Genomic DNA, 13,461 nt, shown 5'->3' with positions numbered 1-13,461 from the left:
TTCATCTTGTTAGTAGCCTCACTCTAGAGTCTTATTCTCCTTGCTGGCATTGAAAAAACATGAGTTTTATCACCACAAAGAAATAAATCCTGGGCCTCCTTGGTGGCACAAGGGGTTAAGACGCAACCTATGAGGCTATCCACGGCCAAGTTTGAGTTCCATCCCCGGTGGCCAGGAGGCAACCCACATGGCACAGCAGATCTCTCCTGATTCGCCTGCTGCTCCCTTCAGCAGTGTACTCCAGTCAATCGGCCTATTCTGTTCCCTACTCTGGTGAATCCTCTCACCCCCTGCACCCCTGGCCTGTACCCCTGTTCTTGTATGCATAAACAAAATAAATCTTTTAAAAGAGAAAGAAAGAAAGAAAGAAAGAAAGAAAGAAAGAAAGAAAGAAAGAAAGAAAGAAAGAAAGAAAGAAAGAAAGAAAGAAAGAAAGAAAGAAAGAAAGAAAGAAAGAAAGAAAGAAAGAAAGAAATCCTGCCAACACCAGAATGAGTTTAGAAGTGTATCCTTCCCTACCTTGTAAAGCCAACAGGAGAGACCTTGGCTTTAGCTTGCACCTTAATTATGGTTTCCTAGAGGACTCAGTTAAACTGTGCCCCATGTCCTGACCCACATGGATAATACATGTGTATTGATTTAAGTTGCTAAATTTGTGCTGATATTGTGCAATACAGAATGCAAATACAGTCACTTCTGTACCATCCCTGCCAAAACTCTCTAAATGTGTCAAGATAATACATGTGAAAGAAGACTGAGAAAATAAGCAGATTGGAGTAAATGAAAGAACACATTGCAACTAAATTCAAGGCACGATCTTGGATTAAATCCTGAAGCAGAAGGAAAAACATTATATTAAGGACATTATTGAGGCCATTGGTGAAATTTTAATTTCTTTTTTTTCTTTTTTTAAAGATTTATTTATTTATTTATACAAGCACTGGGTACAGTCAGAAGCGCGGGAGGGTGAGAGAATTCACCAGAGCCAGAGCAGGGAGCAGATCAGACAGACTGACAAAATATACTGCTGAGGGGAGCAGTGGGCGTGGCAGGAGAGGTCTGCATGCCATGTGGGACCCTCGCTGGTGGCCGGGGATTGAACCGGCGCTGCAGAAGCTGCGGGCAGCTTTGCAACCCAACGCTCAACCGCTGCGCCTCTGGGGAGGCCCGTGAAATTTCAATTTGGTCTGTGTATTAGATAATAGTGTGTATGCATATAGAATTTCAGATTTTAATCACTGCATGATGTTAATATATGTTATATGTTAATATATGTTAATATATCAAAATTAACTGTTGGTGAATCTGGATAAAGGATCTAAAAAATCTTATAATTTTTTAGTAAATTTGAAATTATTTTGAAATAATAAAAAGAAAAACATTAGATTTCACCTTTATAGTTATACTAGGAAAAATTAAGAGTCCCATTGCTACTTTGGGAATACCTGAGGTTTGAGGACCACTGTCATATTTGATAATGCCACTTGAGTATAAAGTGTCACTTAAGTGTAAAGTATTGCTTAAGTGTAAAAAGTGCTGACGATACAAAACCTTTCATCTTTTTATATGGGTTTGGTGAGTTGTCAAGAATTTGATGTAAAACTGATGTACCTTTTGGAGATGATTCTTATACATTAATCACCTAGGAGCAATAATCCTTGGATTGGTGTGTAGTAAAGTAGGTATGGTGATAGGCAGTAGCTCTGTGGGACACTGCTGAGATCCCTTCAGGTCTGGGCTCTCATTCCCAATCTCCTGAGAGTATTCTCATTGTGTTAGCTTCCTGCTACAGAGGCTGTCTCTGGGAATTCCTCCCAGATAAAGGAAGATACCCCACCAATCTTGGGTCCCTTCCAAAGCGACCTCCTTTTAATGACTGCTGAGGAGGGAAAAAACCTGGGTTCCTTGCTTCAACTGGAACAACTCATGAGGGTCATATAGCTCCAGGGCTCCCTGTAAGATTGGCCAATCCACCCCCACTGTAACTACATCACAGCCAATTTATCTGGTTGCCCAGTTTCTTCAGTCATGCTTCCATCACTGACCTCACCTCATAGATGACAGCCCTGAGACCACACTTCTTTAAAAAAAAGAAAAAGATTCATTTATTTATTTTTGCATAGAAGACCTGGGGTGTAGCTCAGAGGTGCCAGAAATGAGAGGATTCACCAGAGTGGGGAACAAAACAGGCAGATTTACTGAAATACACTGCTGAGGGAAGCAGTGGTTGAGATAGGAGAGGTTTGCTCCACCATATGTGGATTAGCTCCCTGGCCAGGGATCAAACTCAGGTCATAGAGGTGATAGTGCTGAGACTTAACCCCTAGGCCACCAGGGAGGCCTGAAGACCGCTTTCTAAGATACCTTCTGCAAAAGGCTTCAAATTGAAAAGCAATTCTGAGGGGAAAAAGGAGAGAAATTGAGATATTGTGTTACTTGATGTCAAACATTTCTACAAAGTTACTACTAAAAACAATATGGTATTGGCACAAAATAGATTATTTGGATCAATGGAATACAATCAAAAGCCCAGAAATAAAGCCAGGTACATATCAGTACTATGTCCATATAATGGGCCAAGGATAGTTTCTCTAGTAAATGGTGCTAGAAAAAATTATAAAGCCACACATAAAAGAATGAAATTGATCATTATAATCCCATATACAAAAATAATTTAAAATGGATTGAATATAAAACCTGCTATAACAAAATATATTGCCAGGATAGTCATTTTGAATATATTGATTATCTCCATCCATGACCATGGAATATCCTCCCATCTCCTTCCAGTTTTTGTCGCCTAGACCTTTAATCTCCTTAGGTTGATTCTGAGGTATCTAATTACTTTTGAAAAAAATTATAAATAGAATTTTTTCTGGATTTTTCTTTTTCTGCTTCTTGTTCATTATTTGTATATCAGAAAGCTATGGATTTTTGTCTATTAATTTTGTAAACTGCCACACTTTGTTTTCAAAGATGAGCCTTTAGGGTTTTCTCTATATAACGTGGTATCATTTGAGAATAGTGGATAGTTCACTTCTTTTCTCTTTTATTTCCTGTTTTTTTTTTTTCTGTTTTTTTTTTTTTTTTCCTGGTAGCTCTGGCCAAAAGTTCTAATACAAAGTTAAATAGAGGGTGGCGCAGGTGTTTGAACGCCGCACTGTGAAACTGTCTGCAGCCTCTGCAGCACAGGTTTGATCCTGGCTGGCTGGTGAGGGTCCCACATGGTGCTGCAGACCTCTCCTGTCTTGCCCGCTGCGCCCCTCAGCAGTGTATTTCGTCAGTCTGCCTATTCTGTTTCCCGCTCTGTCTCTGGTGGGTCCTCTCACCCTCCCGTGCATTTGGCCTGTACCCCAGTTCTTGTATAAACAAATAAATCTTAAAAAAAAAAGTTAAATAGAAACAATAACAATTTTATACACTTCTTGTTACTGTTCTTAAGTTTTTCACATTTTCAAGATTATGTATTATATTGGCTGTTGATTAGTAATAAATGGGCTTTATTATATTGGGATATATTCCTTCTATTCCCTCTTGTTTAGTTTTTATCATAAATTGGTGCTGAACCTTGTGAAATGCTTTCTTTGAAGCTGTTGATATTATATGATTTTTATCTTTACTCTTGTTGCTACACTGTATAATGTTGAGTTGTATATTTTAAATCATTCCTAGATCCCTGGGATAAATCTCATTTGATCATCATATGTAATTTTTGTGTTAAACTGCTGAATTTTATCAACAAAACTGTTGAGAAGCAGTTTTGTTGATAAAATTATCAACAGATTTATAAGTATTTTGTTCCAAAATTTTGCCTCAGTGCTCTTTCTGGGAAAAAATGTTCTTCAATTTTCTTTCTCTGTGCTGTCATTATATATTTTCAGTATTAGGGCAATGTTGGTATCATAAAATGTATTAGGGAGTGGTCCCTCTTCCCATATTTTTAAAAACAATTTAAGTAAGATGGTTATTAGTTTTTTTTTTTTAAGATTTATTTATGTGTACAAGAAGTGAGGTGGAGGCCAGAGGTGCGGGGTGAGAGGATTCACCAGAGACAGAGTGGGGAGCAGAACAGGCAGATTGACTGAAATACACTGCTGAGGGGAGCAGCGGGCAAGTCAGGGGAGGTCTGCTGCACCATGTGGGTAGCTCTCTAGCTGGGGATCGAACTCATGCTGCAGTGGCTGTGGACAGCTTCATAGGTTGTGTCTTAACCCCTTGTGCCACGAGGGAGGTCTCCCCCGTTTTTTTTGGTTATTAATTTTTTAAAGTTTTGATAAAATTCCTTTGTGTATCTGTCCTGTCCTGGGCTTTTGTTTTTGAGATCATTTTTCATTACCATTTCAATTCCCATGATTGTTACTGGTTTGTTCAACTCATGTTTCCTCTTGGGTTACTTTTAATAAGCTATATTGGTTTAGAAATTTATCCATTTTTCCAAGATTATTATATTTATTAGCATGTAGCTTTTCATAGTAATCTCCTATAATCCTTTTTATTTTTGTGTTGTCTATGGGAATTTCTCCCCTTTCATATGTTTGTTTATTAATGTTTTCACTCTTCTTTTCTTTGTTAGTTTTTTTAATCCTTTTTTATCCAACAGTTATTAGGCAGAATATTGTTTAGTGTCCATGTATTTATAGCTTTTCCTTTTTTTGTTCTTTTAATTGTTTTTCTAACTTAATGGAATTACAGTCAGAGAAAGAGTACTAGGTATAATTTTAATCTTTGTAGCTTTGTTGACAATTGACTTGTGTGCAGATATATGCCCTATTCTCAAAAAGATTCCATGTAGACTTGAAATAAATGTGTATGTAGTAATTTTGGGGTGGAGTGTTAGGTAGATATCTGTTAAACCCATGTGATCTAGCTCCTCATTTAAGTCCATTGTTTCCTTATCTATTCTCTGCCTTGTTTACATGTCCATAGTTGTAAGTGGATAATTAAAATCCCCTAGTATTATTGTGTTGATTTTAATATCTCTCTTTAGTTTTGTTTGTAATTGTCTTATAAATCTCAGTGTTCCATCATTCACTATATGTATATGTATTTACATATAGTACATGTATATGTATTATGTATATGTATTAGAGCCTTAATCATAATGTAGTGTCCAGCACTGTCTCATATTAACTTTTTTATTTGAAAGTGTATTTTTTCTGATATAAATATAGCTGTTCCTGGTTCTTTATGATGTCCATTTCTTTGTAGGATTGTTTCCAGCTTTTTGTGAAGTCTTTGCTTGTCTTTGTTTGTAGTATGTTTCTTGAAACCATGAGAAATTTGAACTTTGTTTTGAAATCCAATCAACTACTCTTCACCTTTTGACTGGTGATTTCAAATCATTTATATTTAAGATAATTATTGAGACATCAGAGCTCATTGTCATTTTGTTAATACTTGGGGAGGTTTGTCTTGTCTATTTTTTGAAGTCTTTCTTTTACATTTTGTTTAGTTTCAGTTTCTATAGTCTTCATTTTACATTATTGATTTTTGTTTGAATGCTCTGCTGAGGTTAGTATATGATGGACTGTGTGACCTGTTAGATAGTTTGGTCTGAAACTCATTCTGATGGCTCACATTACTGTGCTTCTCCTCCTTTATACGAAGTGATTTAACCATTTATTACCTCTATATTCATTGTTCTGTTACTTCATAATATTCCCATTAATATTTCTTTCATGTGTGGCTCAGTGTTGGTAAATTCTTTTAGTTTTTTTGTGAAGCCTCTTACCTATCCTTCTTTCTTGAATGTTAACCTTGCAACATAAAGGATTATAATGCTGTAAATCTTTTTCCTTAAGTACTTTATATATCTCCTGCCATTCCTTCCTGCAAATAGTATTTCAATGAAAATTCCACTGGCAATCTAGTTGCTGTTCCCTTATAGGTAACCTTGTTTTTTCTTTCTGTTTTTATATTCTGTCCTTGTCATTGACTTTACCATTTTATTATAATGTGTCTTGGTGTGTGTTTGTCTGGTATTGCCTTGTTTGAACTCTTCAGGCCTTTTGGACCAGGACATCTAGTTCATTTCCCAGACTGAGATAGCTCTCAGCAATTATTTCTTTAAATGCATTTTCTATAACTTTCTCTTGTGCTTCTCCTTCTAGCCCCATGATATTGGATGTTATTTCTCTGTAGGTTACTCCAAAGACCTTGTATACTGTTTTCATATATTACTCTTCTTTTTTACTCTTTTTTGTTCTATTCACTTATTCTCCAAGATTGTGCTTTTGAGTTCATTAATATCTCCATTGTTTCTCTCTATCTTCTGTTATATCCACAAATATATTTTCAAATCCCATTATAGGGGCCTCCCTGGTGGTGCAAGGGGTTAAGACGCAACCTGTGAAACTATCCGCAGCCACTGCAACAAGAGTTTGATCCCTGGCCAGGGATACCCACATGGCACAGCAGACCTCTCCTGACTTGCCTGCTGCTCCCCTCAGCAGTTTATTTCAGTCAATCTGCCTTTTCTGTTCCCCATTCTGTCTCTGGTGAATCCTCTTACCACCACCCCCACACCTCTGGCCTGTACCCAGTTCTTGTATGCATAGATAAATGGATCTTTGGGAAAAAATAATTTTAAAAATCCCATTATATGATTTTCAGGTAAATTAGTTAAAACTGTGTCTCATGGTTCCCCCATTATTATTGTTATTATGTACCTGTTTGACATCACATTTCTTTTTTTTTTTTTAGCTCCATAAGCAGTGTTATTTTGAAATATTGTTAAGAAATATTCTGTGGTTGTTTTGGGCTGAGAGTCTCTCAGGGTTGTTCTTTTTCTTTTTCTTTCTTTTTTTTTTTTTTTTTTTAGCATACATGATAATTTCTTCTGTTTCTTAATTTTTAATGTTGTAATAGGGATAGACCTTTAAATTGTTACTTTTGTGCATGCTAGATGATTGGCAATCTGATATCAACAATGGGTAATAGTAGAAAGGAACAAAGGCAATAAGGTACTAATGAGTTACTTCCAGTAATTGTCAAGGATTCAAGTTTCCTACTGTTCTGTGGTCATCAGGAGTTGTATGGTGGGGTCCACTGTGAACCCCTCCTTCAGGTCATCCATCTCCTTGGTCTAAGTGTCTCATATAGTCTCAAGTTAGGTTTTACCTCTAGGCTATATTTGAATATCAGACCCAGAACTGTGCATGGACTGTAGTTAAGTCAAGGTCATAATCCAGGAGTTGTTCTCTTTTCTTTTCCATAATAGAGCCTTATTCTGGGTTATTTGCTTCTGTTGTTAATGGGTACTTAAACTATTTAATGAAAGTATTCATTTGTTGCCTCAGTTTTAGCCTTGGGCTGGGGGTGTAACAGGTGTTTTTAATGCCCCAACCCCCAGCTGCAAGTAGTAGCTTTTTCTATGAGGAGACACAGGTATCCACTCTGGTTCTTGCCACTGTGGTAGGCTCCAGTTCTATATGGAAATTTTAGGTTCAAACCAATAATTGTTACTCTATACTCCTGTTTCTGTAGTTCTCCCATTGTGCACCCTCTATGCTGGATGCTAACTCTGGATACACTTATCCATTGCAGTGCTGGGTCTCCAGTGTGGGTGTGTACTCTTGAGTCAACAAATGTAGGGGGTTCTATACAGCAGCTGCCAATCACTCTCATAGGCTGTGCTGCTTTCACTGTGAACACAATTCAATGAAACTTTTTCCTACCCCTCCCCCACTGTACTGTTATTCTTGATGTGCACTGTAGTCTATTTTTCTTTCTGGGATAATTAACTTTGTTCTGCTGCAATTCAGTTGTGAATAACAGGAGGCAGCATGTCTGGCACCTTCACTCTCCCATCTTACCACATTCCACAAGACTGCAACGCAACTTGCCTTTGGAGTGCAACTTGTCCTGCTGTCAGTCCTGAAGTTTCTATCATTTCAACCTCTACTCCTTCCAAATCATCAATAAAAGATTTCTAAGATTTCCTTGGCCATTCCTAAATCATTTAGTGTTTTCTCTTCTGGAAGTGTAATTTAGCCTATTCAAATGCAAAGCAAATGCAAAGCAAACACAATCCAGTATTGTCTCTAATTCTGTTATATTACAACAAAATTGTTCACAAACCAAGTTTGCACTGGTAGAATTATTGTTAATGGACAGTGAAAGGAAATATGTGGATAGTTACAAATTAAGCAATGTTCATGCTTTTATGATTTATTTATTCTAAAATGACATCTTTCACATAGAATGAAGTAGGTTTTTAGTTTTGTTATTTGAGTGCAAATATTTTGGGATAAATTATGGAAATAGTTCTACTTTTCAAAACTCCTCTCATGAGGGCCTCCCCTGGTGGCACAGTGGTTGAGCGCTGGGCTGAGAAGCTGTCCGCAGCCCGCTACAGGCGAGGGTCCCACATGGCGCGACAGACCTCTCCTGCCGCCCGCTGCTCCCCTCAGCAGTGTATTTCGTCAGTCTGCCTGTTCTGTTCCCTGCTCTGGCGCTGGTGAATTCTCTCACCCTCCTGCGCTTCTGACTGTATCCAGTGCTTGTATAAAAAAACAAACAGGCCTCCCCTGGAGGCGCAACGGTTGAGCAGCCTCTGCAGTGCCAGTTCGATCCCCTGCCACCAGCGAGGGTCCCACAAAACAAACAAACAAACAAACAAACAAACAAACAAACAAACAAAAAACCCTCTCATGAATTTCCTACTGCATCCAAAATAAAGCCAAGCTTTAGCACAATACATTGATGACCATGTAATACATCTCTGGTAATACAGGGTTTATTTAAACTACCAGAGGAAAATGTTTTGAAGAAAATTAATGCTGAGGTCTGAATAAGAATGCTAACATGAGCAATAATAGCTAAAATTGTGTAAGTTGCAAAGCAATTGTCAATATTTATAAATATTTGTTTGAAGTTTTATAATAAATACGGATTCATCTTGAGATTGGGTTAGCAGAGGGAAGCTTGCTTTATTTTGGAAGAAATATTTTGTTTAGAAACAAACTTAAGGTTCTTTGTATAATACACAAAATTATAACAGGATCTTGGCACAACAAATCATTTAAAAATAAACATGACCTTAATTTTATTGTGGAATCCGGAAAATATTTGAGATCTCAACAGTGACCTCCAGCTTGTTTTTGAGTCAGAAATGTGTTTTCTTTGGTGTTGTAAACAGAATAAAGAAAATGAGCAACTGCCAAGTCTTGGTATTGTAAAAAGTGATAGTGGCTGAAACTGTGGGGGAGATTTAGGGCTACCAGTTGTGGGGAGCAGGGTCAGAGTCTGGCAGAAGGAAGATAACTTCATGTTACAGAGTAATGAAAGGAAATTTCATATGCTCATGTATCCAGATTCATCACTTTCTTTCATTTGTCCCATATTTTTATGCCTCCTCTTTCTCTCTCCCTCTCCATGCACCTATATATATATATATATATATGGATATACTTATAATAATGATTAAAATCTTACTTGTCTTAACTAATCTGGCTTAAATTTCTTTTACAGATATATTTAGGTATAATTTACATACTAAAAAGGTTGCACATTGTAAGTGTACATTTCAAAACTTTCTGTGTAGTCCTCTCTACAATACAATTTTAGAACATTTCCAATATTTCCCCAAATTCTGTCATACCAATTTACAGTCACTCTCTTTGCCCACCCCGAATCTCAGGTAACACTAATCTGTTTTGCATGTATATATGTAAATTGGCCTTTTCTGAGCATTTTATTAAAATGAAATCAAACAACATATATTTTTCAATTGACTTTCTTTACTTAACACTTATTTTTGAGGCTCATCTAGTGTTATCGCAAGCTTCAATATTTTGTTGCTTTTTATTTCTGAACAGTAATTTGCTAGGATATATCACATTTGCTTGCAGACCATTTGATGTACATCTATTTTCAATTTGTTATTTTATAACTAATGTTGCTGTGAGCATTTGCATACAAAAGAAGCATGAACTTTGTGTTAAAGCAGGTCCTTGAATAACACTGTTTTGTATAACCTCATTTCTTTGTAACCTTGATAAGAAAAGGAATTGATTCCTAGCCAGGGCCCCTGTCTATGTTGAGTATGTAGGTTGTTCCCATGGCTAGGTGGATTTTCTTCCACATTCTGAAGATTTGTATGTGGGGTTCATTGGTGTGTCACAATTGTTCTCATCAGAGTAAGTATGGGTTCTTGTGAGTTCACCCTGCTGTGGAAGAGTGTCCTGCCCATTGTTGGATCCTACCTTGCTACCTAAGCTGCAGGAACAGACTCTGTCTACCTGAGACCCTGAACTGGAATAAACAGCTTAGAAAATGAATGAATAAATGAATACAAACAAATGTTTAATATTAGCAGTGTTAGGGGTCTTTAGTTAGAAGTTTGTTGATGTTTTTGTGACAAGAAATATTGTGTAGGAGTTTAACTCTTGTTTATAAGAATTAACCTACCTGTGGTAAAATTGACTTCATTAAGTGTCTCTTTGTTGAAAGCTGTGGGCCAGCAAAATAGAAAGAAACACAACACGGAGACACCCAACAGCCAAACCTCCACTCCCTGTCCACTATGCGTGTATAAGCACCTACTTCTCTCCACTTCAGTGGCTACCTACCTCTTCACTTGGAGAGCTTTTCCATCTTTCTTCCTGTCTTTCAATATATCCCTTCCTTTTCTGTAACCTTGGTCTTATCATTGAATTCTTTGCTGCTGAATACAAGAAAGGAGAAAGAGATCGCCTGGGGTCCTCGGACTCCAGGCCTCCTCCCAAAATCCCTGATTCAGCCCCTCCCTGGTGGCTTTATAGGTGAATTCCATCCCCAGCCATGATGCTGACCCACATATGGTGCAGCAGACCTCTCCTGTCTTATCACCTGCTACCCTTAGCTGTGTATTTCAGCAAATCCACCTGTTCTGCTCCCCACTCTGTCTCTAGTGAATCCTCTCACCTCTATGCACCTCTAGCCTACATCCCAGTTCTTCTACACACACACAAACGAACACACAACCCAATTCAATACTTGTTACTTTGAGAATATTTCTATACAGTCAGGTATATAGCTCATGTCCCTGTGCTACCACTACTGCCTGTCATACACACACACACACACACACACACACACTTCTATCAGAACCTTGGGTGTGAGATTGCCTAGGATTAACTTGCTTCTCTACCCTTCCTTATATAATCTCAGTCTTCACTTACCTGTCATATTCATCCTTTGTGTGTTGGCTTTAATCCCTTTCTCATTCAACTGTTCAGAAAATTATGAGGGCATGTTTGCCTGTAACTTAAAGGGCATAATTCCAGTCTCAAGATGTTCACAGTCCAGAGCATGATGTTGAGTAGTGAATGGAGGGTTTGGGTGATGATAAGTGAAAGCAGTTTGTAAACCTAGAAGGAGGACAAAGGACTTTAGCAATCAGAGGGGCAGCTAACCCAATCTGCAACAATGGAGGGTCAGGTACATTTTCAAGAAAATGACTTGGCAGATCTTGAGACAGCAGAGTTAGTGGAAATAAGAAGAACATTAAAAGGAAAAGGGACAGACAGGACAAATGCTTGCGGACATGGGAAAGTTTTCTGCTCATAAAGCACAGAGTTTGACATTGTAAGAAAATAAGTTGTAAGGAGACAACCATGCATTCTCTCTGCCTATTGCTCTCTCTAAACATTATGCTGTAAATATCACCTTTTTACAGTCATCGAATTAGTTTCTCAAACAATTCTGCCAAATATAAATATCTGGAAGAAGAAGTAGCACGAAACAAAATCATCTCTAACAGCAAAGAAAAACACTTGACTTTTGGGGAAAACTTTATTAGCAAATGATAGGGAAGTTCTGAATTCCTCCTGATATATATGAATTATCAAAATATATCAGTCAAATGCTTAGACACTGTCATTTCTGCACTAGATTAGGAATCATAATGTAATAATTTTATGAGAATAGCACATATTAGCAAATGTTACAGTAACAAAGATCTTACTTTTTGTGAATTAGCCTATAATTCAGTGCTGATGCACTGAAAATAAACTTAATTATTTCATGCATAATTTGATTACCTGTGGTTGAGAGCCATAGAAAGTTAGTTCAGGTTAGGGATATCCACACAAAGACAAATATTGTTTTCAGACTTAATCCAGAGTATCTCTTTCAAGGTAAAATCTTCTCCTTGACTAATTCTTCTATACAGATATCCCTTTCCTTTTTACTTTCCTTTCCTTCTTAAATTATCTGGGAAGAGTACCATGAATCAAATTCATTGTGGATTTTTTTAGCAGCCTTTTCATTATATCAAAAAAATGCTGAGGATCATTCCTTATGAATTCTTATCGCACATGTGTTGTTGGTCATGATCTCCATGGGCCAAGCAGAGAGGTGAAGAGTTAATGAGATTGGTGAACTGTTGCTTGGATGTAATCCCTTTCCTAAGACAGTTTTGAAAATGGCTCCCTGGGAATAATTAATGATTTCCAATGAATGACCTTTTAAAGCAAGTTTTCAAAAATTTTATATGGACCATGAACTCCTTTAACAGCGTAGTGATAACTATAAGCATTCTCAGAGTAACATTTTTAATTTTTTATTTTTTATATACTTCTTACATAATTTTTCATTTTTGCACAATGTATGGATTTTCATCTTGGTTATATTCCCCATACAATTGCACCCCCCTTATTTTGACCCCAATCCCTCCTCTCCCCGTCCAGTGTGTCTTTGGTTTATAGTTGGTTGCTGATTTGATTTTTTCTGTATTATAATTAGTCATTTCCCTGATCTCTTATTTAGGTTTTCTAAACTCCTGCTATGAGTGAGACCATCCGGTATTTTTCTTTTTCTTTCTGGCTTATTTCGCTGAGCATGATCCCTTCCAGCTCCATCCATGTTGCTGAAAATTGCATGTGTTTATCTTTTTTGATTGCTGAGTAATATTCCATGGTGTATATGTACCACATCTTCTTGGTCCAGTCCTCTAATTTTGGGTATTTGAGTTGTTCCCAAAGCTTAGCTATTGTAAATAGTGTTGCTATAAACACAGGGGTGCAGGTGCTCTTTTGCGTTAATATTTCTGTGTCATTTGGGTAAATACCTAGGAGTGGAATTGCTGGATCATATGGAAGCTCTATCTTTAGTAGGTTGAGGAATCTCCACACAGCTCTCCATAGTGGTTGGACCAGTTTGCACTCCCACCAGCAGTGCAGAAGAGTTCCTTTTTCTCCACAGCTTCACCAACATCTGTTGTTGCTAGTTTTTTTAATATGTGCCATTCTCACTGGTGTAAGATGGTATCTCATGGTAGTTTTGATTTGCATTTCCCTGATTACAAGTGAAGTTGAACATTTTTTCATATGTCTGTTGGCCATTTGCATTTCCTCTTTGGAGAAGTTTCTTTTTAGCTCTTCTGCTCATTTTTTGGCTGGATTATTTTCTTTGTTTTTGTTGAGTCTCATCACCTCTTTTTAGATTTTTGTGATCAGTCCTTTATCATTAGTGTTGTGT

The sequence above is a fragment of the Talpa occidentalis genome, unplaced genomic scaffold (assembly GCF_014898055.3).
Source record: "Talpa occidentalis isolate TD23 unplaced genomic scaffold, MPIMG_talOcc4v2.1 talOcc4.4, whole genome shotgun sequence".
In the NCBI taxonomy this organism is placed as follows: domain Eukaryota; kingdom Metazoa; phylum Chordata; class Mammalia; order Eulipotyphla; family Talpidae; genus Talpa; species Talpa occidentalis.
Note: the sequence above shows the minus strand (reverse complement) of the source record.